The sequence below is a fragment of the Frieseomelitta varia genome, unplaced genomic scaffold (assembly GCF_011392965.1).
Source record: "Frieseomelitta varia isolate USP_RPSP 00005682 unplaced genomic scaffold, Fvar_1.2 scaffold_920, whole genome shotgun sequence".
Taxonomy (NCBI): domain Eukaryota; kingdom Metazoa; phylum Arthropoda; class Insecta; order Hymenoptera; family Apidae; genus Frieseomelitta; species Frieseomelitta varia.
In genome coordinates, this window is record NW_025110724.1 from 41,441 (window position 1) to 64,973 (window position 23,533).

Here is a 23,533-nt window from a genome sequence, read left to right on the forward strand (position 1 = left end):
GACATTCTCAGCGAAATTTTATTAAATTTACAACAGTAGGAGTGGCAAACGTTGACAAATTAATAATAATCTCTTTCCGCTGTTCTCTCATAAATTCATCTGCAATTCATCGCGACAAAACGGGAAGTTTCATTTCCCGAGAAAAACGTCTGGCAGATCTGTAAAGTAGCATTGTGATAAAACTGTGCTTGCAACTTCCCGGGGAACGTTCAAAGCGACAGTGAAAAAAAAGGAGCGCTGTGAAAAATACCGGTAATTAGCCGAGAAATTTATAACGGGGCTGAACTCATTGTGCCTGGTTAAATGGTGAATTTCGGTCGTCGAACTTCATTAAACGTTTTCTGGATCACTTTTTGAGCGTCGTCGACGAATAAGTTCCGCAACAACAAGTAACTTTCTATCTCCGGAATCGCTCTATCTAAACTGCGAACCATCCACTGTGCTTCCAACTCTGTGTAGCAGCCACCATCTGCAGATATCCGAAAACAAACTTTTCCCTCGCTCGTCCAAGAACGAGTTTCATAAGAAGAAACGCCGTTATAACCGGCGGCTCTTCCTACACTTTCCTTTTGGTAAAAAATTTTCATTTGAACGTGATCCAAGTCGATCAATGCTCTTTGTTCGATCATTGAACACTCCGTCTCACGCGCCTCGATATTTCTCGCGTGTTTCCGTACCAGCTTCGAACCTACGCCAAATTTTTTGCAGTCTAACTTTGCCAAGGTATTTCGTGAATATAACAGAGTGATTGTATAATTTCTTGAAATCACAGCTACTTTTCTAATTAATATCTATTAATATCTTAAAGTTTGTATCTTAAAAAGATATTAGAGGAAAGCTGGTCCATAGTAGCGTGTAGTACGTTTGGTAGAGTAGTATAGTGTACTTGTTGAAGTGCATACTTTTTTGATTTCGTTCATTACGTTACATATACGACGCAACTTATTTTAAACTGTCTATTTCAATTATTTTATTTTATATTAAAATAGGTCGTTTCTGAATGAAGATCCACGTGACAGATTAATTCGTGTTCTTCTATTAACATGACCATTAAACAATCTGTATATTTCATATTTTATATATTCCTTTCATTTTATCAACGAATACGTTTTGTTATTGACATCCTTTTTATTCAGAAATGATCTATTAATTTCGTAAAACGAAAAATCAATAAAGAAGTCTCTCTACGTTAACAACAAATTTTCATAAAAGAAAAAAGAAACGTCGCGATGGTGTTGAAACCATGAACAGGGAGTACGATCGAAACATAAACAGATTTAAAAGTGCAGTCGCCGAAAGAAGCGGACGAGCAGTGGACTACGCGGGGATAATTCATGCGGTTTCGCGGTCGCGCGACATTCGCGTTCAATTCATCGAAAAACGCTCATAACGACACGCCATTAATTCCAATTCCCGTCATATTATTTACTCGGTCGAAGGATGTATCCGTTCGTTCACGGTGCACCGGCCTCCAAGCGAATATCCATCGCCGGAAACATCCGTCGCGGTAAACAACGGCCGGAATTATGGCGCGAAAACCGGCCAGATACGCCTGGATGCCTCGCCGCCCGCGAAAATTTTGTTCTCTCGCTTGTTTCGAGACTGGTCGACCAATGAAACGGCGCTGGAGATGTGGGCTACAGGTTAGCTACCCTCTTTTAACTGACCGACGTGGTGTGTGTGTGTGTGTGTGTGTGTGTGTGTGTGTGTGTGTGTGTGTGTGTGTGTGTGTGTGTATTCAATGGCTAGAGCGTGTACATCACGGAAACAGAATTTGCCGTTGTTTCCGCAGTTTTCATTATATTCGTGCATGCATAATAACTTCAGCAGCTTCTGCAGAAGTTTACACAGACGATGATCTGTATAACTATTATAACATATATAGAGATCTATACATGTAGGTATATATATATATATATATATATAGAGAGAGAGAGATTTAAGTTAGCGGGGAGTTATTGCTTAGTAATGGAATAAAGTGCAGCGCAAATAGGTTCGAACCAGAGATCTCCATTTAACGTGTATCCAAGTGCTCGTGTAATTAATCTATTTGTATTTTGATTTGTGAAACTTAGTATGAGAAGAGAGTATTAATATATTTCATTTCGTGGGGTCATCAATCTAGAAAAATACATACCTGAATATACAAATATATATTTATGGAATTATTTTCTGAAAGAATGTATAGTAACACAGCTTAACGTCAGATAACAGTCAGAAAAAGTTGTCAGTAGATTTCCGAATTTCCTGCAAGTTTCCGTTCTGATGTTCGAAATACAATTAATCCAAGTATAATTAATATTTAAGGTACAGCATTCGTTACGATGGAAACAAATTTCTGTGTAGCTTCAAAGATATAAATCTACTTGTGCAGTTATTAATAATGGTAATAATTCAAATTCTGATGAAGTGACTCTCAGTCATTGGAGGTTATCGTATTTTAACATTCTGTCAAAATACCCATTCTGTCAAAATGCGCACATAATGCAAAAATGTCATCAGGTTCTGCGTTTTTTAATCATATTTCTGTCGACGATAATTTTACTGTCAATTTATTAATAATATTCAAATCTTTTTAAGCGAACTTCGTGTATTGGATTTGCCTCAGACTTATAAATATACATTCAACTTTATTCCGCTATTAATTATGAATAGCTGGATCCATCTAGAGTTCTAATGAGGATGAGATCCTCTTCGTTTCGCGGAACAGGATCACCTTCCGTCGCCGTCTTTCTTCCACGTTTCTCCAGCAACCGGACTAATTTATCGCGCGATTAAGCAAGTTCCTTGCTCGTTCTTTACTCCTTCCTCTCCTCTGTTTCTCCTGTTTCGCCGTCTTTCTTTTTTTCTTTCTCTCTTCACGCGTTTCCACGTGAATTTGCGAGGGTTAAGGGTAGGATGATTCTGGCCAGAACGTCTTTCTGATGGTATTTGGAGCCACGAGATATTTATTGCGAAGACTCGCGGTTCAAGTTTGTTGCCGTACATTCTGACGGTAGATTTTAATCGTTCCCCGAATTCGCAGGATATTTTCGTAGAATCAAAAAGAAACATGGAATATAATGTTTTAACCGTGTCTAGATTAAAATACCTCGCGGCAGGTTAATACTCTGTTACTGTGATTATTATATTTATCGCGTCGAATAGAACAAAATAAATAGTGGAAACTGGATTTTCATGATAAATTTTATTACCGTGGAAATTGTTTTTCGATTTGTCGAACGATACGATCCTGCTATTTTCACATCTCTGGTGATTCATTTCATCAAGTGCTGAAACAACATTTTCCGCGACTTCGTAAATAAAAATCAAGCGAATTTGGATATACACCAGTTAAATATTTATCGGGAAGTTATTTTTGAATGAAAAAATTCTATTCAGTTTATTTTATCGTATGTTATCTGTATTTTGTGAGATGATATAAAGCGATCAGTTGCTTCGACTATTCTAACATTTGAAATTATATTTCTTCATAAAACTAAAAAATTTTTTTTTTATTTAATAGCAAGTGTAGTGCATTTTGGAAGCATCTTGAGATTTTTTAAAACTTCTACAATCGCGAAATTGTAGAAGAGAAAATTCATTTACGGGTCATTCGCGTAGATGATGATCGATAATTCGAAGTTTCCGTGGTGACATTCCTGTTGCAAGAGAGCTCATTGCTTTAGTGATTACGTTTGACGATTTCCCGTAGAGAAATCGAGAACATTGTTTGCAATCGTTTCTAATGACAGAGAGGAAGTTGGTATAGGTAATCGTTGCGATTGATTACTTCTAAGAAAGTAAAGTGTAAAGAACAATTTATCTTGGTATTGCTTAGTTCGTTAAATTTCATCATTTACTGTTATGAATATCTAAAAGATGGAGTATCTCCAAAAGTAATACAATGACAGTTTCGATCTTTTAAAAAGCATTTCTTCTTTCTTCGAACATCGATCAATTTATATTATTGAATTTTATTTTTTGGTATTAATTTATGTATATAAAATATATATATATATATATTTAACGTTTTAGTAGTACTTTTCTCTACTAATCTACTGTTTGATCCTTAGTAGATTAATATTTCGTAATAAATTATTCTGGGTATGTCGTGAAGTCTGAAACTTCACGAGAACCATTGTGAAGAAGAGTTCGAAGATTCCATAGGTGTATTTAGAATATTCAGAGTTCATTGAAGCGCCGCTTTAAGAAGATTGGCGTACTGAAAGTATCAAGAGACCACTTAGATTCTTTGGATTGACTAAGCTTCAAACGTTCCAAAATATAACTCAAAATTTCGCTTGAAGTAATATTTGTACATCATGAGTAGACAAATATTCATACAGATTCGTATTTTTATGTATATAATGAATTATTGAATTTATGAAAAGAAACCTAAGTAAATTAAAGTATTTAATATTTTGAACATTTTACATAATTTATAATTTTACTTACTATTATTACTATTTAAATATATGCTTTTCATTTTCAACATTTTATTAGCAATACTATTTCCAAATTTTACATTATAGAGATACAATAGAAATAAAATTTGCCACAGTACAATTACTTAAATATTTTTCTATCTATATGATCACCACTGTGTAACTGTGTTGTTATCTTGATGATCCTAAGGCTGTAGAACAATATTACCTACTAGAATTGGAAGATCTTAGTGTCTTGGGACTTGAGGGACCATTGCGGCTCGGGGATTTTAGGACGTTGGCACTCATGTATATGGAGAACTCGGGTATCTCGTACAGTTCGGTGTCGTAGTATATATGATAACTACACTCTGCTCGACAAATTAATTGTCTTGTAGGTTATGCATGGCCTTATGATTCTCTGTATTAAATGTCGCTACTAGACTCTCGGTATTTAACAAGAAATTTAATTACGCGAAAATGTACAGGTTACGTCATTACGTTGATCAATTTTATAACTCGCAGTAAAAGTTAATGATGTTGGAAATAATATTTTTCTTAAATTCCTGCTCAATGAATAAAATTATATTCATTTCGTCTATTATCATTTATCTATTTATTTAAATTAAAATAAAAATTATAGAATTAATTTGAGAAATTTGTTTCATGGAAAAGTTCAATTTTATCGCCATATTTATAAAATTGTACATCGTTGTAACACTTCGAGAAACACCATGATACTTTGAAACAAATCGTTGTATAATTTCCATACTTTTAACTGTCCAAACATTCGAAATCTAATCGCTACTTCGAAGTTCATCCAAAATCATATAAAATCTTCCAGCTTTTGCTCATATTAAAATCACTGTAACAAAATATTGTAATTTGCATCATTATCCAAATCCAATTTGTCCATATTAATGTATCAACTTCTCTCCTCCAATATTTCTTTTACTTCCATTCTGCGTTTCATACGTTTGGTCTTTCGAGAACTTTTACTGCGATTAGTTCAGCCGGTCACTTTCTCTTTTGCGTTCCTGTGTCAACGTCATGCGATGTCTTCCTTTACCTTCCCTCGGTGATTGAAGAGGAACGTATTCGCGTGCCCACGTGCCGCCTACGTCGCCATTGAAGCGTGCTTATCTTGGACGTTGTCAAGCTGTTCCAGGAATCACTCGTTCATTGGCGGTCGTTTCAAATTCAAATCAGTTTCCGCACGTTTTCCGCGTGCTGATGATTATTAATTACCCAACACGGCGTCTGGGCGTTTACCCAACAACGGCGCTTTCAAGCTGTCTTTACGCCACGTTACTTATTTCGTCGAAAGAACACACACAATCTGAACGCGTCGAACGCAATACCACGAATTCGAATATCTGTGTTGAACGTAACTTTCCATGTCACGCGACATTTGATTTATTGTTTCACAATCGTTCAAATGTAATAACGGAGGATCACGAAGTATTACGAATATCAGCACCAAGTGTGCACGAAGTGTACTGCAGCATCTAACTTGTTTAGATGATCTTGTTTAATCGCCATCCGACCACGTTCATTAAGATTTAATTGAAATTTAACCGGAGCTAATTGACTCGTTTCCAGTCGATGTAATCTAGCTGCGAAAGTTCCCTCATCGTAATCGAATCGCGATTCGATCAATTATAACTCGGACTAATTGCTGACAAAATCTGACGAAGTTATTAGCGGCAGTGCGTCGTGAGACAATGACTGCATGGAAATCGATATTCTCGTGTTTCCATGTGTAATTGCACTACTTGCAAGCAGCCAACCCCGTGTTACGTAAATCCGTTCGTCGAGTTTACGTCGGAAAGGGCTCTTGATAATTAGGCCAGATCGCGACGGTGTTTGACAAACGACAGATTTCCAGCGTAAAAACGCGCGAGTTGTATCGATCAAAGTTGATATTACGATGAATTTTCTTTTTTTCGTCGTGTTTTTTTTTCCTCAGATACTCATAAGACCGTTTTGCTGAATGAATATATACATTTCGGAATATATTTTAGAATAAAACACCATTTCAGGTACTCGTACGTAGACTGTGGATATTCGTACATTTTTGAAATTCAAGAACATAAATATCTGCAGAATATTCAAAGCGAAGTGTACACATTGTAATATTTTCAATCATTTTCTGCAGTGTGTCTTAAAAATTTTGGCAATTCATTCGAAACACTCATTATATTACAATATTGATGCATAATTGATGAGAAATTCATTGCAGCATAGAATCGAATAGTTCACGATAATATTTTGTTAGTTGTGTCTGTTTGCCCTTAATAAGATCACAAGAAAAATCATTAAAGAACCTAGTTCAATCAATTTAACCGTCTTCTCGATTAGTTCAGTAAATAATTTGGGTCCTAAATCCCAAACAAATTAAACCTTCTATAACTTAAAATTATTATTTTCAATACTGACTAATCACGTAGACTCGTGTTACTGGTGCCACAGATATTAACGACACCGATAGAAGCGATTAACCGGAACATCGATACGTATCGCAGGTCGGTAACGAACGTGTTCGTTCTTTTCCCTCCGCGAATCTTTGCCCATTAAACAGTCTCCGAGTAGATAAGGCTACTTCCGATGTTTAAACTTGGTTATCCGATCGTTGCTATCGACCGATCTATCGACAGGGTAATTGTGTGTTTCCGTAAACGGGAACCTGTAACCAGTAACGCGTTTGATTCCATCGCGTGCACAGCCTGGTGGCAAGTGACGGCGAACAAAAACGAGAGGCGATCGTGAAAGTTTCGCACAGTCGAGCAGAACGGTTTGGCTATCTCGGTTAATTGTCTCGGAAGGTGCTTCGTTTCGTTCCTCGTCCCCCCCGAGGTGGGGGGGGGGGGATGACTTCCCGTCAAAATTGCTGAACGTTCGTGAATTTTCATTATGTTAAGCGACACACGGCTCCGCGTATGGCTCGAGTTTAGGGGTGTTCTTCGCCGGGCGAAACGTTATTTCCCTCCCGTGGGAACCAGTCGTGCGACTCTGAATTTACATAATGAGATTTTAACATTTTCCTAACGAATCCAATAGTTTTGTATTAATTAAAATTATTCCGTTTGGTCGTTGCGCGCGTGCGAATTGAAATTGGTTGGTTGATTTGAATGATTAAAAATGTCAGATGATGTTTATAAGATTGGAAAGAGTTCGAAGTTCATTGTTTAAGTATAAAAGATTAGGTTTCGTATTTGAAACGAGTCGTTAATTCGATCGTTGAATTCGGGTGCGTATTTTTCTTTAACCACTTTTGTGCTGGCAACTGATTGCGGACCATAACGGGTGACCAAACCGTATACAATAATTCGTCGCTTTCTTTTTGAACTCGGTTCATGAGATCATTGGATAGAAATTATTGACAAATGATAAATTTATTATTTGTTTTGCCTGAGTTATACTTAAATACACTTAAAACTGAGGAACTATTGCAATTTTGGGACAAAAAAATTCTCGACGTGCGTGGCACGTCATTCCAGCGCAAGAGAATTTAATGAAACTTGAAATTGTTATTTAATTCTGAGAAGTTGTATTGAAATAGCGTGTATAGTGCCTGTCATTTATGTTGAAAAAGATTTAGATTCAGAATCGACAGATGGATCAAAAACTTGTCGACAATGATCGATTAAATATTTCAAGAAATCCAGTATCATTATTGTACCAAAAAATCCTTGTTCCAAAAGGACAGCAGAAACAATTACATCAATTACACAGAGAAAACATTACACCCTTTTCCGAAACTTTCAGAAAAATTTGACACATTGCGGCAGATTCTAAACTAACTTGAGTCCACCTTCGTCAAACGTCATTTCCGTTATTGTTCCCGTGTATCTCGCGCACGAAATGCGTCGATTATACGGATAGGGAGTAACGTTGCGGAAGGATGTTTGCCAGTTGCTCAAACGACTTTCCGCAAATAACGTGCTCCCAGAAGGGTAGGAAGTAGAATCGCACGGAGCAAACGATTCAGTCAGGGAAAATTGTAATAGCGGGCAAAAGGAGCGGCAAGACTTGGTCAGTTTACTCTATCGTCGAGCCTGAACGTTCAACGATTCACAGGTCCTGGAGTTGACGTATGTACGTTGCGTTGTACATGTGTTGCTTGACCAACACGGTAGCTCTTGATTATGACGTTGCTTAAGTGGATTGTATTTTATGAGGGTTAATATTAGGAGACGAAAGAGAATGAAATTGATATACGGGTGATAAAATTCGTTGCTTGGTATAATCGAATGAAAGTATTCACATTTGATAATGAAATGTTATTAAGCTATCGATGTTTGATGACTTACACCAAATAATTCTAATAATTACGAAGTTTTAGTTGCAACGTTTCGGTATGTGTATTTAAAAAATAATTAATTCGATGATATTATTATAAATAAATGTACAGGACGGTATAAGAGTCACTGTGCATATAGGTTCTAGAAATTGTATAGTACAATTTTAGAACGATATTCTATGAAGTATGAAAATTTTGCAACTTGAAAACCTGCGATATATGTATGTATTTTGTGCAACGTTACGCCGGGAACGTTCAGGAATTCAGAGGCAGCGTACTCTAGCAGAGATAAAACAAATATTTGGTCACGGTATTTCAACTTTTGACAGATTCGTAACTGCGCTTCTAATTCGTGGCAATATGTACTTTCACTTTTCATCTTCAGAAATTCCACAGTCGAGCGATCGGTCTTTATCCGTGCGTAATTCACATTCCAACAACGCGGCTCTATCGCATTAACTTGTAATTGAGATAGCGCAGTTGTGTCATCGTGTGCTACATTACGGAGATATCGGAAGAAGCCTTGCAACTTTCGCCATCGATATCGACGCACAAGTTAGTTAATATGGAACAGCGAGCGTGTAAATCTTGTATTACCCGAGTCGTCATATTCTTACGTAAAATTGACTATCGTAATCTCATGAAACTAAATTGTCTTACGAACCGTCCTGTGATCCATGAATTTGAAATTACATAAACACATACTTGAATTTTAATTTAATGTTTTTTTTTCTCGTTACGTTTTTCAATTAAATTTTAATTATAACTAGTAATCATTCGAAAGTTTATGTGTGCTGTTTATGATTGATGGATTGAGTAAGTAGATTTCTAACTAAAAACAGAAACAGTACGCACGAAGGAAATCACATTGCTTTTAATCCTACAGTTCCTCCAACATTTCGTTTATTTGAATAAATTTATATACTTATATTCATGTGGCACGAGATTTAGGTTTCTCATTCCATGCATTTCTATGTAATAAAAACGAAAAATTTTGATTACATTATTCCAACTTCCAACTGTTATATATACTGATAATGGCAACGATAAAATTAAATAGAATCGAAAATAATTTCAACGACGAAGTAATATGGAATTACTCTAAATCTTGATAAAATTATTGCCTAATTACTTCTCGTACGATTTCATTAAAGTCTTACCCAACGCCAAGGCATTTTATCCAACACGATACAAAGAGTTAATTCGCATCTCTAGTTCACGATCTGTCAGTTACAACAGCGAGTGGAAAAATCTTTAAGAAAGAAAAGAAAGAAGTTCAGTTGCGTTAGAACGACGTTCTCGTATGGCAGCTACGTAGCCTTTTGACAGAAAACAGACGTTGCTGTGCCGCTGCGAAAGAAACAGTCTCGAGGCTCTGCTTCCACTTGAAACGCGTCGACAGCGACGCATCCGTGAAAAATTTCTTCAACGTGGATTCGCGAGGACGTGTGATAACATTGAACTGTCTGCGAGGAAGATATACGAGACCCGTGAGACTCTAAGTGGTTAATTAAACAACTTTCCCATGATACGTAGATGATCGCTGAAGGAAACTATCAGAGCGTGGTAAAACTGGATCAATGTTATGATTAATTAGATCCACCGATGCACACGGGATTGCGCACACACGCCAAGCGACTATTTTCACTTTGCCATTCGACAAAGTCGGTAAAATATCGATCCTACAATCCGCTGAATTCTCTTTGACTAGATTTCTTTTTTCGCGTGTGAATGGTAGTAAAACTTCCAAGTCGATGTTTTTGAAAATTCTTCTTGCGGAGAAACAGATGTTTATTTTCATTTTTGCTATTTGGTATCGTTTAAATATGTCATCTAAATATATTTGAGTTGTTGTCCCGGATAAATGGATCATTTATAATGAATCAATATTCGTTATCGGTATATAATGGGGTTTCATACATGCACCGTGTTGAAAGTTATTGAGAGTTATTAAAGATTAAAGATTAAATTTATCGAAGATATTAAACGTTTATTATTTATTATTTGACGAGAGATGAAATTTCCTTGTTCAAGCATAGTAATATTGATTGCATTCGAACGGCTTTCATATATCAGATTTTCTATTCTCGTTTAGTAATACCTTAATACCTTTCATACTTGTGTGAAAGTGCAAAACTGTACAGGCTGTGGATGTATGTGTAGAACCATACGAAATATAGTACAATATTTAATAGATAAAATGATTTTCCATCTAAACTTTTTAAATTATATTCGTAAAATACGAATGTTAAATTATATTCATAAAAATATGAATCTGCATTGTACACACGTTCAGTAACAAATTTCAATCTAGCTTCTGTTCGTCAAAATTTAGCAGTCTACCCAATATCAGAGTTTACTCGATATTAATATTTTACACTTTTTAATTTGTATTTATAAATATATGAATTAGCTTATGAACTTATATCTGTAGCAATAGTATTCGTTATCAAACGATCAATAAAAAGCCTCCGGTCGTATTCATGAAAATCCAGCAATCTAATTACAATCCAACATTGAGATTCATCATACTTTCCGCAGACCGATTGCTTCCGATCGTTTAAATGCATCCCGCGTTTCCTTTTCACGTTACAACTTCCTCCGTGTCGCAATTCCGAATTACTCTTCTCCCTACCATCGGTCCATGTACGTTCTTGCGCAAAGCGGCGCGAGTTCAGCAAGCACCGAGACACAGCGGAGTGCCATTGTCCGAGATGACGATGCAGCGATCGCGTCTCTGATGTGCGCCGTGAACCAACGCCGCTTCCGGTTGACCAATTTCGTCGCGAGTTTGAAGGCCAGGGGATCGCAGAGAACGCAGCCCTGCCGACATGTGGATTACGTAAGGCAATTCTAGGCTCTCCGGCCGAATGCGGGACGCCTAGAAACCGGAGAAATGCAGCGCGTGCTCGCGTGCTTGGCCGCGAGCTGCCGCATTATAATCGTTCGCTCACCGTTCCGCCGGCAGACTATTTTGAAGCTGTGAGATTTTTAGAAATATGGGTCAGCCGCGTGCTTCCTTTCCCCGCTTGCTGTCTGCCGTTACGAGAAACGTTACACGCACGATTTCGTTTCTCCCGTAAAGCTCGCTCGTGTTCCGCTTCGATTTTCTCCTACTTTCTCGTTGCTCTCGTTCTGTCACTGTCGCGAGAACGCCAACGATCCTCGTTCGTTTGCTGTTTCGGCGATTGCTGGCACATTCATTTATGAAATGTTTCGTTAACCTTCGCGAGCCAATTTCTGTATTTTCTCGCGAGGGAAATATTATGACTGAGATTTGCAATTTTTTTTTTTTATAAGTTTGTCGTAAGTTTCTTAGCGGAAAGAGAAAGACTAAAATAAGCGAGAAATTTTTATTTATTAACTTACAAGTTACGCGTGTCGAACGAAATAAATGGATCATTTTATACATTACGAGATGAGATGAAACGGACCGAAGGAATTAAACTCGTTCACACATGTCTCCACTAATGGAAAGTCTCGCAATCTCTATAGATTAGAAACTCGATTTAATTAATGTCATTCGATTGCCCTTGCTCAGACCTCCGTTTAAAGAAACAACGCGAGAAAGGGATCGATCCGCGCGAAAAGGAACGTAAAGATTTTGCCGCCGGCGTAAAGCTACGTACATATACATATTTTTCTTTCGTTTCTACGTCGTGCGCAGCAGAGATCAAAAAGAGCTTCGGAAAAATTGTTAATTAGTACCGTTAATTAGCGCCTCGTCGTTCCTCGACCAGGAGATGGCCGATGGAAACGCGACGCGGCGGCCACGGAAGCGGAAAATAACTTTTCCAGCGACGACAGCGATCACGAATATGGCGGCCTAGGTAGCTCGACTATTTTTAAACGGGCATTTAGCTTTCGCCTACGGCTTGCCAACCGGCTCCACGCTATTTTTCCCGTCTCGTCTCCCTTATTTTCGGTTTATCCTCTATTACTTTTCCACTCTGTTCTCCTCTCGGCGATACGCCTTGTTTTCGCCTCTTCTAAAGGCTGGCAATATGCCGTGGAAACGGACGGATCTTAATCTCGCGGAGCGGCGCGATCCCGAGGAAACAAAGGCCACGATGAAAGGAAAGAAGAGTTTCGTCTCAGTCAGGGTTATTTACCTTTTAGGGATTTATCGTCGGACGATTTGATAGTCGAAACCGGGCGAAACAGTGTCGAGATGTTCCGCGGAACATTTTTCGTAACTGTGTTACACGCGAACTTGTCAATTCGCTTCTGCAGAGAAAATATACATTACCGTTCTTTTTTCCTCTTTTTTTTTTGCAAATAAATAAAGTAGCATATGTTCCTCAGATCATAGAAATTACGTTTATCTGTATGATAAGATTTATTGTCAAATATGTTGATTACAGAGTTTGATATTCCCATCCAAAGTTTCATAATTTTCTGAATTTTTCGATTGCGAATTTCTCCCTCGAACTCTGAAACGGGAAATGTAACAGTAAGTGTGTTACTTTCTATTTCAACTCGTACACTTCAAAGTTACTCCTTCCATATTTATTTGTCGAGATCTATCTCATATCGTCATCTTTGATTTACGGCGAAATCACTTCGATTTGGAATAGCATAATTAGCTTCGTGCATTCACGCTCGAGCCGTATTTCAGGATTTACGGCGAAACTTTCTAGTCAAACAATTTACAACGAATTAAGGAAGTCGTATCGTTGTTAGCGCCGGTGTTTTTAATTTAATGGAATTATACAATGATCGTGTAATTGACGAGCTCGTGGTCGTTTCTATTTTCGAGATGAAACTCGATGACGCAACGAGTGACTTAACACGCCGTGTGTGAATCGGGACCACCTGATGTCAGATGAAGAGATTATCATGTTGCATAGAGGCGGAAACGGCGCGCGTGGACCAAATGATCCGCAGATAAATTTAGCAGATTAGCCGCATTAGCCCGGATTGTTGACCCGTAGAACACGTCCATTCGTACGTTGAACTCATTCCTTGGAAGCCACCAAGAAGCTGATCGATGGGAAGAAAAACTAGATCTTGGGCTGTATTAACCCAATAACGGACCTCGTTGCGCTAACGAAACGTTTCACTTGCAACTTACGTTGTCGATGCATGTTCTTTTTCAACAACGAGATGACAAAAGAGAATCCTTTTTACGATTGCCGTGAATATTTTCATCTGTTACTATTTAGAATTTTATCTGTTCTGTTGCGCAAGAATTTATCAATTAATAACATTAGTGATTTGGCAAGTTGTACGATGTAGATCACAGTAGATCACTCTGTTTATGTGAACTTTATTTACTTGAAATTTGACTTACTTAATCAATATCTCGTTGAATGAATTCAAGTACTTGAACCTGAACTTCTATCATGTGAACAAAAAATCAGTGGTAGAGGCGAGGAATACGAAACACCCAATTATATAAACTATTTTTGTTCATATAAACGGTGTTCTACTGAACTTTCTTTTTAAAATTTTATAATTTTTCGTCAATTTTAGGTTTGATTTATCTTGCATTTATTTCTAAATTATATTGCTTGTCTTATGAAAATATACGTACGATTTTATTTTTTAATCCTTAAATGCAAATCGAAACTTGTTTATTTAAGTAAATTTAGTTTTTGTATGTACGTAGAAATAGATTCTCAGTCTCTCTATGAACGAGGATTGAAAAAAACTTTTGATTGCTAGAAGATTCACTGCGAGATAATTGTTTCACTTGGTAATTACGATCGAGGACAAAGTGATCGTGGAAATAAAGACGGTTACGTTGCTGGCTTCTGATAAAATCTGCCTGTGCTTTGTCTATATTCAGAAAATATACGCTGTTCGAAACAATTCTGTTAGACTAACCAAACAAAGAAGTCCTGTAGGCTTGATGGATTGACATGTTAATCGTATGTAAAGCAGCATCAACTTGTCTAATCGAATATTCATTTCTCAAATGCAAATTCAAAACAATTACGTACACCATAGGATATGTATTCGTATCTCTGACTGAAACGTCCTATATCAAGCGTAACTAATCGAAAGCATTTAAAAATATTCAAATCTTTGAGAAATGAAATGTTGCTGCGTGTCTTGAAAGTACGCAACGGGAAAGTGAAATGAAATTTCAATGTTCTTGAGTACTTTCAAGGACTTTTTAGCTAGGGTTGGTGTTTGCGTGTTCGTGGCCTAAATCGTGGAGCAGTTAAACCGTGAACGAAGCGTTTCCCATGGCGTTCTATTGCTGCGAAATCCGTCTAGCTCGCAAAGTGGCAGGCAGTTTAAAATTAGGCGACGAGTACGGCAATGGTACTCGCCTGTGAATCGTGCAGCGTAAAGGCCGCCTCTTTGCTCCAGGCTACTCTCTCGTTTTGAAAGCGGCAACGGTTGCGAGAAAATTGACCGATGCTTAACTGGCTATCATTTCCGACAGCTGGGAAGCTTCTAATTTAACGCCGTGTCGTAAGTTGGCGTAACGTGGCTGATGTGACATAATGTCGACGCGTTGAACGGTCACGATGTATTAAATCGGATTTTGATGTTTGATTGCTGTTGATTGGTCGCAGAGTTTATATGGAATATTAAATTCTTGGTATATTATATGGATTTGTGTTAGGATACTATGTCGAAGCTGGAAAGTTGGAATAACACGACATAGATTGATGTGTATATACTTGAGATGTATTCTCTTGATTTACGATAATTAAATACAGGTTTTTTGACTACGCAACACTTCTACAGAATGTGGAAAATATAGCAAATTAATACGTTCCTTAATGAATTTAATAACACGTATTAATCCTATCCTCTTCTCTGTTTGTGTTACAGCTTGATGACACGGCGCTCCAGCTCTACAAAGATGGCGACTATGGTGCATATTTGGACCTTGAAGCCTCCATCAGCGAGCAGCAAGAGGAATTCGAGGGTTTCCAAACTAAGTAAGTCTTATCAAAACATAACATTCTTAATAACAATATATTTTCGAAAGCAATATATTTTCGAAAGCAATATATTTTCGAAATATCCCAATTGATTTTAACCCATCTTTTACAATTACAGTCAGAATATTATAAAAATTAACTCGTTAACGATTAGGAAATATCGTGCAACGAAGAAAACTGCAACAGTAAAATTATATTAACATATCAGAAAAAGCTATTACTATCTATTTTACAATATATTTACAATATATATATATTTTATTTTACAATATATTACAAAGTTTATTTAGAATTTGTCACTGAGAGTTAACGTTTCGAGATTTACGTTCGTACGTCTTCAAGTAGCGTAATGGATGACACGGCATAGCGTGTTTTATGATTAATCGCGGGTAATTAGAGGAACTCTGCCGGAGACGAATATTTTGTTTGTTGAGCCTGCGAGATGCATCGAGAACTTGGGTCTCCATCTCTCGTACCTTTGATCCCGTGGGATTCGATGTACTTTGCGTACCTCGTGTCGGGACAACTGAATTATACACGAACTGGTCCTAAGATATATGAGCAAACTTTGCAGGCATGTTTCTAGTAAACGCAAGGGGCGAAAAGATATCGTGTACAACGTAGAGCAGAATTGTCTTTTAACGTTGCATACTAAGCTGAATAAACTTTCTTGCTAATACAGACTCGGGAATTTAGGGGATCTACTATGTAAATTACGAAGTGAGATTGTGCGAGATGATTTGGGACGCGACACCTGCGATTGTATCTTTCGAAGTAGCTAATTTTTGGCAATTCGTGAAAAATGGGCGGGATAGTCATTTTCATTTCAGTTTCTAATGGTGATATCAAGAAATCGCTTGTTCTTTTCAATAGTTTTAGACACGAGGGAAAATTCTACATTGAACTTCTTTTTTTTCACTCGATTTTTCTAGCTTTAACGTTGGATAAAATTACACAATGCAGGCAATGTTTAATTGTGAATTATAAATTTTCAAATTCTTTCGTTCTTTAAATGCCCTTCAAAATAATATCAGTTTTTTTCCACGTTACAATAATTAAATTTTTGCATTATCACAATAAATTCTTTAACCACCAAAAGAATGGTGGTCATCCATTCCAAAGATTATTGAGCAATAGTCGACAGAGATATAAAAATCAGGAAGTATTCTAAATTTATTGCCCTGTTGTTCTTTTGGAGGAGCATATCTGAATTAATATTTCAATCTCGGCATAATGAAAAGTAGAACGAAGAATTGATGGCGGTTTCAAACTCCACGGCGTAATTCTCGATGCACATGCACTCTCTAAAAGATACTTTTTGAAAGTAATAATGCAATGAGAAAAGATTTCTTGTCGGAGACCGTGTTAAATCAAATTAAATCAGCAGCAGCTAAGGAAGGCGAATTGTGTACGTGCGGAACCGTGAGAGATTGATGACACTGATCCCGAACTAGGCTATTGACGTACTACTGGGAACTGGCTAGAACGCCGTTGAGGGAAAAGTGGGTTTCATACCGAGAAATTTTGAGTCGTTTTTCTTCACACTCTTGTTTCATTGAGTCGAACTTTACCATTGTTCAAACACATTTTCGCCTTTTTTCCTTTTTCCTTTCTTCTCCTATCTTCTTATCTGCATCGTGATTGAGAAAGATCTAGATTTCGAATTCTAGCTCGGCAGTTTTTAATTATTGTAGCGATCCTACAATGCGCGAGTAATTATCTGCTAAATGTATAATCTAACAATTTGAAAAATAATGGTGATTATCGTTTATCAACCATTAATAATTGATGTATTTTAAATTACGGATGTTTACGCGATTATTTAATTTAAATATATGAAACAATTTTAATAGATAATTTGAATATACGATATATAATTAATACTTCATGAGTTCTCTTTCAATCAACAAGTTTCATTCAATTAATAAATTTCGTTTAAAGTGTTTAGACATAATAATAATAATGCATAAATCTGGAACATGAAGTTGCACAAATTACTCACGTAATGTACGTTTCATGTGGCTTTTGCAATACGATGTAATTTACATTTCACAAATTTAATTAAAATTTAACTCGAGTAATTCACACGTAGCACAGATTCAACGAGCATAACACGGAGAGTATTTTAATCAAGTTGAATCTTCTACCTCCTTAAAGGAGAGCGAGACTAACTGGTCAGGCATCTCAAGTCTGAATCTCTCTGCCACTGCCCACCTGTATGTATGTACATATGTATGTACACGATCAAATCACTTGCACTCTCGCACGCAGCGTTTCTTCCAAACTCTCTCGTAATATCGAACCAGTAACTAACAGCCCACTCCGTATATCCAATCTCCCGCATTAATTATCCATTCCGCCGTATACTATTCCGCAATTAGCCGTCATCTGTTACTTCGATACTCAACGACGAAGCGTAATTAGGTCGCAGCGGGATATCGTCCACTTTCTTGTTTCTCCTCTCTGTTCTCGGTGAATTAATTCGGTATTTTTCTTCGTCGTTTCATCTTTCCTAGATCCGAAAGTAGCGTAGAGTGGGGCACGTACAGAGGGGCACGCGGAGGTCGGAAATTTTGCGCTTAGCTGAGGGGAGGGGGCAAACCGCGACGGAGATAAGCATCTAAGATTAATTAAGACCGGCTCGAGAGAAATTAGTCTGTTGGTGTTAATTTCCCATCCTGCCGATACGCGATCTCGGGGACCTTGACTTCGGCCGTGCCCCGAGCACGCTTTCAATAATCGACACGACCACCGAATAACGTTCTTAGTTAATTAAGAAAGCTTCGAGACCACGGGGAGAGGGAGAGGGGACGCCGGAATCTCGTTGCTTTCACTATTGGCGTTCGAATTTCGTAGATTAGATACCAGACACTCGGCTGTAACGTGTGTACTTCGTCGAGCAAATCTTCCGTCGCGAGATGAGATTACAGAGTATGGTTGCCAGGCTGAAAAAGACTCGCACCGTAGGATCGTTGCGCGTCGTGTTAACGACGAGTGCGAAACATTGTTGGACAAGCTCGCCTCTTTGTATTCTTTGTGCTCCCCTGATTGTTCAAATCGATCGTTTCCTTTTTTTTTCTTTTCTTAATTTTAAACAGGAATTTAATGAGGGTTGGAGGAAAGTGGATGAGAATCGTAGATTTTTTTCAAACGATTGTATTAACCTAATTGAATTTGAATGTAGGATGGGTTCTGTTATGTGTATATATGTTTTTTTAATTATGAATGAGAGACGAAAATTATAGATTTTTTACGATAGTTTTGAAGAAATTAGTGAACTAATTAGCGAAGAAATTAATTCGAAATATAATAGAATCATTTTTGTTTTCGTTTTATTTGTACATATATGCAATTCATTTTCACAAGGTTCATTGTTCAAGTAATTTCTCCCACTATAATTTATTTATTAATAATTTTTCCTATAACATTAAATATTACAATATCTTGTGTAACATGTACATCTACTTTCATCCACAAAATAACATTTGAATTTTGTGCGTTTCATGTGCTTGTTACAAAGAGGTGATCTTCAATCTCTTTACAACTTTTCCATCGATTATTTCCGACGAATCATTGTAACGTTCGAACACCTAGTCACTAGGTTCTAGTACAATGACCAATAAAATAATAAAGAAATTTTTTTATCACCTATCCATCCTCTTTTTCGGATATTCTTAAGCGACGGACGTATCCCTGTAATACTACAGCTAAAGTCTACTTCGATCGAAAGCTAATCTTGCTGCAAGCCTTTCAAATTAATTAAACTTGGTCAAAGCAAAAGGAGGAACGTCCTCTCTCTCTCTCTCGATGTTCTTAGACATCCGCGCGAAATGGAAAACTCTTCGACTCCTCGATAAGAAGATGGTTCTTTCAGCAGAAGCGCGCTGCCTTAAATCCGCATCGGATTCGCGTTAAGACCGATATCACGGTGCACAACGATATATATATATATATATACATGATTGTACAGTCTCGTGAAAATTTCGCGAGATATACGAAAATGGCGAGGTATCGATATTTTCGATTATTCTCGTTCCCGTGGAATCGACGGTGTTTTTCAGTAGCTTTTCAGACGAAATCTGCCGTGTTCGTTCGTCATCATGCCACAATGGCTGCTGAGAGCAAAGCAAGGAGAGAGAGAGAGAGAGAGAGAGATATTCATCGCGTTCATTGTGTGCAACACGCTCTGTACTCGCGAAGGATTGACTTCCTCCTTGCGGCGAATCGATATGAATTACTCATTGGATGAAAATTACATCCTACGGAGCCCGTGTTCCCGCGAACAGCTTGCACAACAGCAAGAATCCTCTTTCACTTGACTCACGATTTTCGTGATTCGTGCCGTCTGAATTTCTTGTCTCGCATGATGAAACGAATTTATTAAGCGATTTGCCTCGTTTTGTTCGCAACTTCGTGTTGCGACGGTATTTAACTTTCTGCAGAAACAAACTTGCTCGGTCCAAGGAAGATGTTATATTATTCAGTTTATTTCTCTCGAATTTTCAATTTCAGCTGTGTAGCTTTTATTCTGGTAATATCGTTTTATTTCAATAATATTTTATAGGTCAAGTGCTTACATACCTGATATTTTACCTATTTACTTATTTTTACTTGTAGAATACATGTGAATGAATGATAAATTGTTCCTGAGAAACAATTACTTTATACAGTAAAATATAGTTATGATTATGTAGTACATTTACTGTATGAAATTAGGATCTTCTACAAAAGCATTCTAGAGTTAAATATTTAATAATATATCCAAATTAGCTGTTCTAAAAATTTTTGTTTCTCAAATACACAATCTTATATTGCTCGAAAGCTACCCTCTCTCTACATTTCCTATAGAAATTCCTATGCTTACAGTGGTTTAGAGACTGTAGGCTGACTGTCTCCTTAATGAGACTTCCACAATATCACATAATTCCTAAAACAAAACCGATCTACTCTGCGTTTGCATAATTATTTAAAAAAAATCCCAAGTTCTCCAAAAAGCCCAATCCCCTCAAAAAAAAAAAAAAAGATCTCCACATTCTTCGTTCGTTAAAATTCGATGTCATCACGGTCCGTGACAAGCAGTCGCTTCACCCGACAGGCAAATAAATCGTATTTATAAAAATCGTGTCGGCGACAGATGCGGCGAAATTGGTGAAATCCGCGAGGCAAGAATCCGGGAAATATTATTGGAATAAACAGTAACCGGGGGCAGGAATTTTTAGTCTGCGATGAGTTGGAACCGAGAGGGGGTTGATGGCAGACGATTGACGGACGAAGAGAGGAGGGCACGAAGGCGAGCAGAGGTTAAATAAATGTTTGGCCAGTGGTACTCGTTCCAATATTTGAAAGGCCGGAATTTTCACGAACCGCAAAACGACGTCATACGTTTGCCTCTGCGCCTCCCCCCCCCCCCCCTCCATTCTCTTCCGATACAACGGCACCGAACCGATCGCCGATTCTTTTTCCTTTTTTCTTCTTTTTTTTTTTTCTCTCTCGCCGATGTCCGTGCCCACGTATACCAGTCGAACGAAGCAACGACACGGTCCGTAGCTCGCCCTCGGCCAAATGGAAACGCGTTCCATGGTTTTTCCGGCCGCGACGCCTCGATATTGGCTCCGTGGCTGGAAATTTGTCGACCGACCGTGATACCATACACACCGTGGTCGGACCAACGCTCGATAACCAACCCCACACCGACCGATTCTCCGCATTTTCTTTCGGATCGGTGTTCTCCCTCTTGGGAATAACTCGTGGCCAGCGATCCGATCTCTGAAACGCTTCGATCACCTCGGATCTATGCGACGCTGGTATATATATATCGAGAAATTCGCGAAGATAGGCGGCGACTGCGAAGAAATATGAGTCGGAAGAAGACGGAGCTTTCCTCGTCGTCGGCTAAAAATGACTGTTGGATGGAAAAAGAAAAGAGACGTTCGAACAAATTCGAATTTTACTTGGAATTTAGTCGTTCGGTTTAATAAATTAGTGGATTGCAAAGTGAGGGACTTTGTGGAAATGGTGGAGGTATATTTGAGGAGGAAAAATTTGTAAAAAATTGTAAAGTGCGTGAAAAGTGAGGATAGATTGCAACGTGAGAGTGAAAATAGAGATGAAAGAATTACAGTTTGATAAAATGGATTATTCGAACAAGGCATTGTGTACTTCTGGGATATTCCCACACAAAATGTTTTGCATGTTTTGAAAATATTTTGAACGTAGCACATCGTTCTGTGTATTGTTTATTAAACACGAAGTTATAATAAATCTTGATATATTTCTGAACAAATAGTACTGAGAAGTTTCACGATTTTAGCAGTAATATACAATGCAATCGTGTCACTTGGCACGTAAAAATAGTAAAATTTCTGTATATAATTTATGTATATCGATGTTTCTATTATAGTAGTTTGCTTAACGTTCGTTGGCCGCTAGTGTTACTCACTACACAGATTCTGAATATTTAGATCAAATCAAATCGGCGCGTCATCGTCGGATTAATGCCAAAGTTGCGAAAATCGAAGGTTTAAATTTACATCGTGACACTTACGCATCCAGATTTATTGCGATTTATTAACGCTACGTTAGTAATCAAATTCACATTCAGCAATTCTGTCATTCGATAAAGATGTGCCCCTATTACAGGTGCGATCAACAATAAAGTTTTCTCATAAAAATTTTCTAATATAAACGTAATATTTATAAATAATCATCGCAAGATTCACTACGATTCAAAATCCTGACTAAATTATTGTTTCAAGCACAAGAGCCTTGGACCTTCCTCGTCATCCGTAAGCGGCCGTAAAATAGAAAATTGCGAGCCAACGCGCGATCGAGTCGTTTATCGCAACGCCGCCCACGTCGATTCGCTCTTTCATTCCCGCGATTTCTCTCCCCCCAAGCGGCGGCTTCCAGCGAAAATTACGAAAATCGAGAGTCGGTAGCGTGGAAAACCCGCGAGATCCATTCGACAAAGAGGAAGAGAAGGTGGCGCGTACTCGCGTGGGTACAAGCCGATCGTTTGTCTTCCCGTTGTAACAGCTTCGCGATGAGCCGCCTACGTTCAACTATGCTCGCGATATTCGCCTGTTCTCTCTGACCACCGTGTTTCGCGAAAATTAATTCCACGGCGTGTTGCCTGGCGTTTCGCGTGCGCGTAAAGAGCCCAGACACTTTCCGCGGTAACAAATTGCCCGCCACCCACCGTGACCAAATCGAAGTTTCTCAGACGACGGGCTGCCAGCCTGCCTCTGGCAAAGTTGAGCGTTGAGAACGCCTATGCAATGGCGACTTTGAATTTGCAAACGGACTGGAAATTTTAATTTGGCGAATTTTTGCATTTAACCTCTTGCGCTGGACGTCGAGAGAACGTTTTTTGTCCCAAAACTGCAATATTTTCTCAGTTTTAATTATATTTAAGCAGAACCCAGGCAAAACAAATAATAAATTTATTACTTCTCAGTCATTTCTATCCAGTGACATCATACCGACGAGTTCAAAAAGAGAGCGACGAATTATTGTACACGATTTGGTCGCTCGTTATGGTCCGCAATTATTTGCCAGCGCAAGTGGTTAAATGGGAATGAAGATTCGCAGCGGAGAGGGTATCCACTTTAGCTTCACCGAGATCGATAGACTGTGAGACTTGCAGACTGTGAAAAAGTAAAAACGCGTCTCTTACGATTAGATGTATATTTGTGGGTTATTTTATGGATTCGACGTAGTGGAATGACATCTGATTTCTGTAATTTCTAGATTGTAAATTAAATTTCAAAAGTTTGACGTGTAATATTGGCATTTGAAATTTAGTTTACGATCTAGTAACGTGATATATCTGAGAAATTCGTAACGAAAGTTCAAAGAGTTTCTTCCGATGACATTTTCCTGAAAAAGAGAAGTCGTTTACATTTCACTTTACCTTCGCG

At 37.9% G+C, this 23,533-nt stretch overlaps 1 protein-coding gene across 3 annotated transcripts in view; it reads left to right on the forward strand.

Annotated features, from left to right (window-relative positions):
- Nucleotides 1-15,501: 15,501 nt before the first annotated feature.
- Nucleotides 15,502-23,533, forward strand: part of LOC122537593 (FH1/FH2 domain-containing protein 3) — a 199,687-nt gene continuing 191,655 nt past the window's right edge. For all 3 annotated transcript variants that reach the window (XM_043670869.1, XM_043670868.1, XM_043670871.1), the window contains exon 1: nucleotides 15,502-15,611. The gene's annotated coding sequence lies outside the window, so the exon portion shown is untranslated. The remainder of the gene's footprint in view (nucleotides 15,612-23,533) is intronic.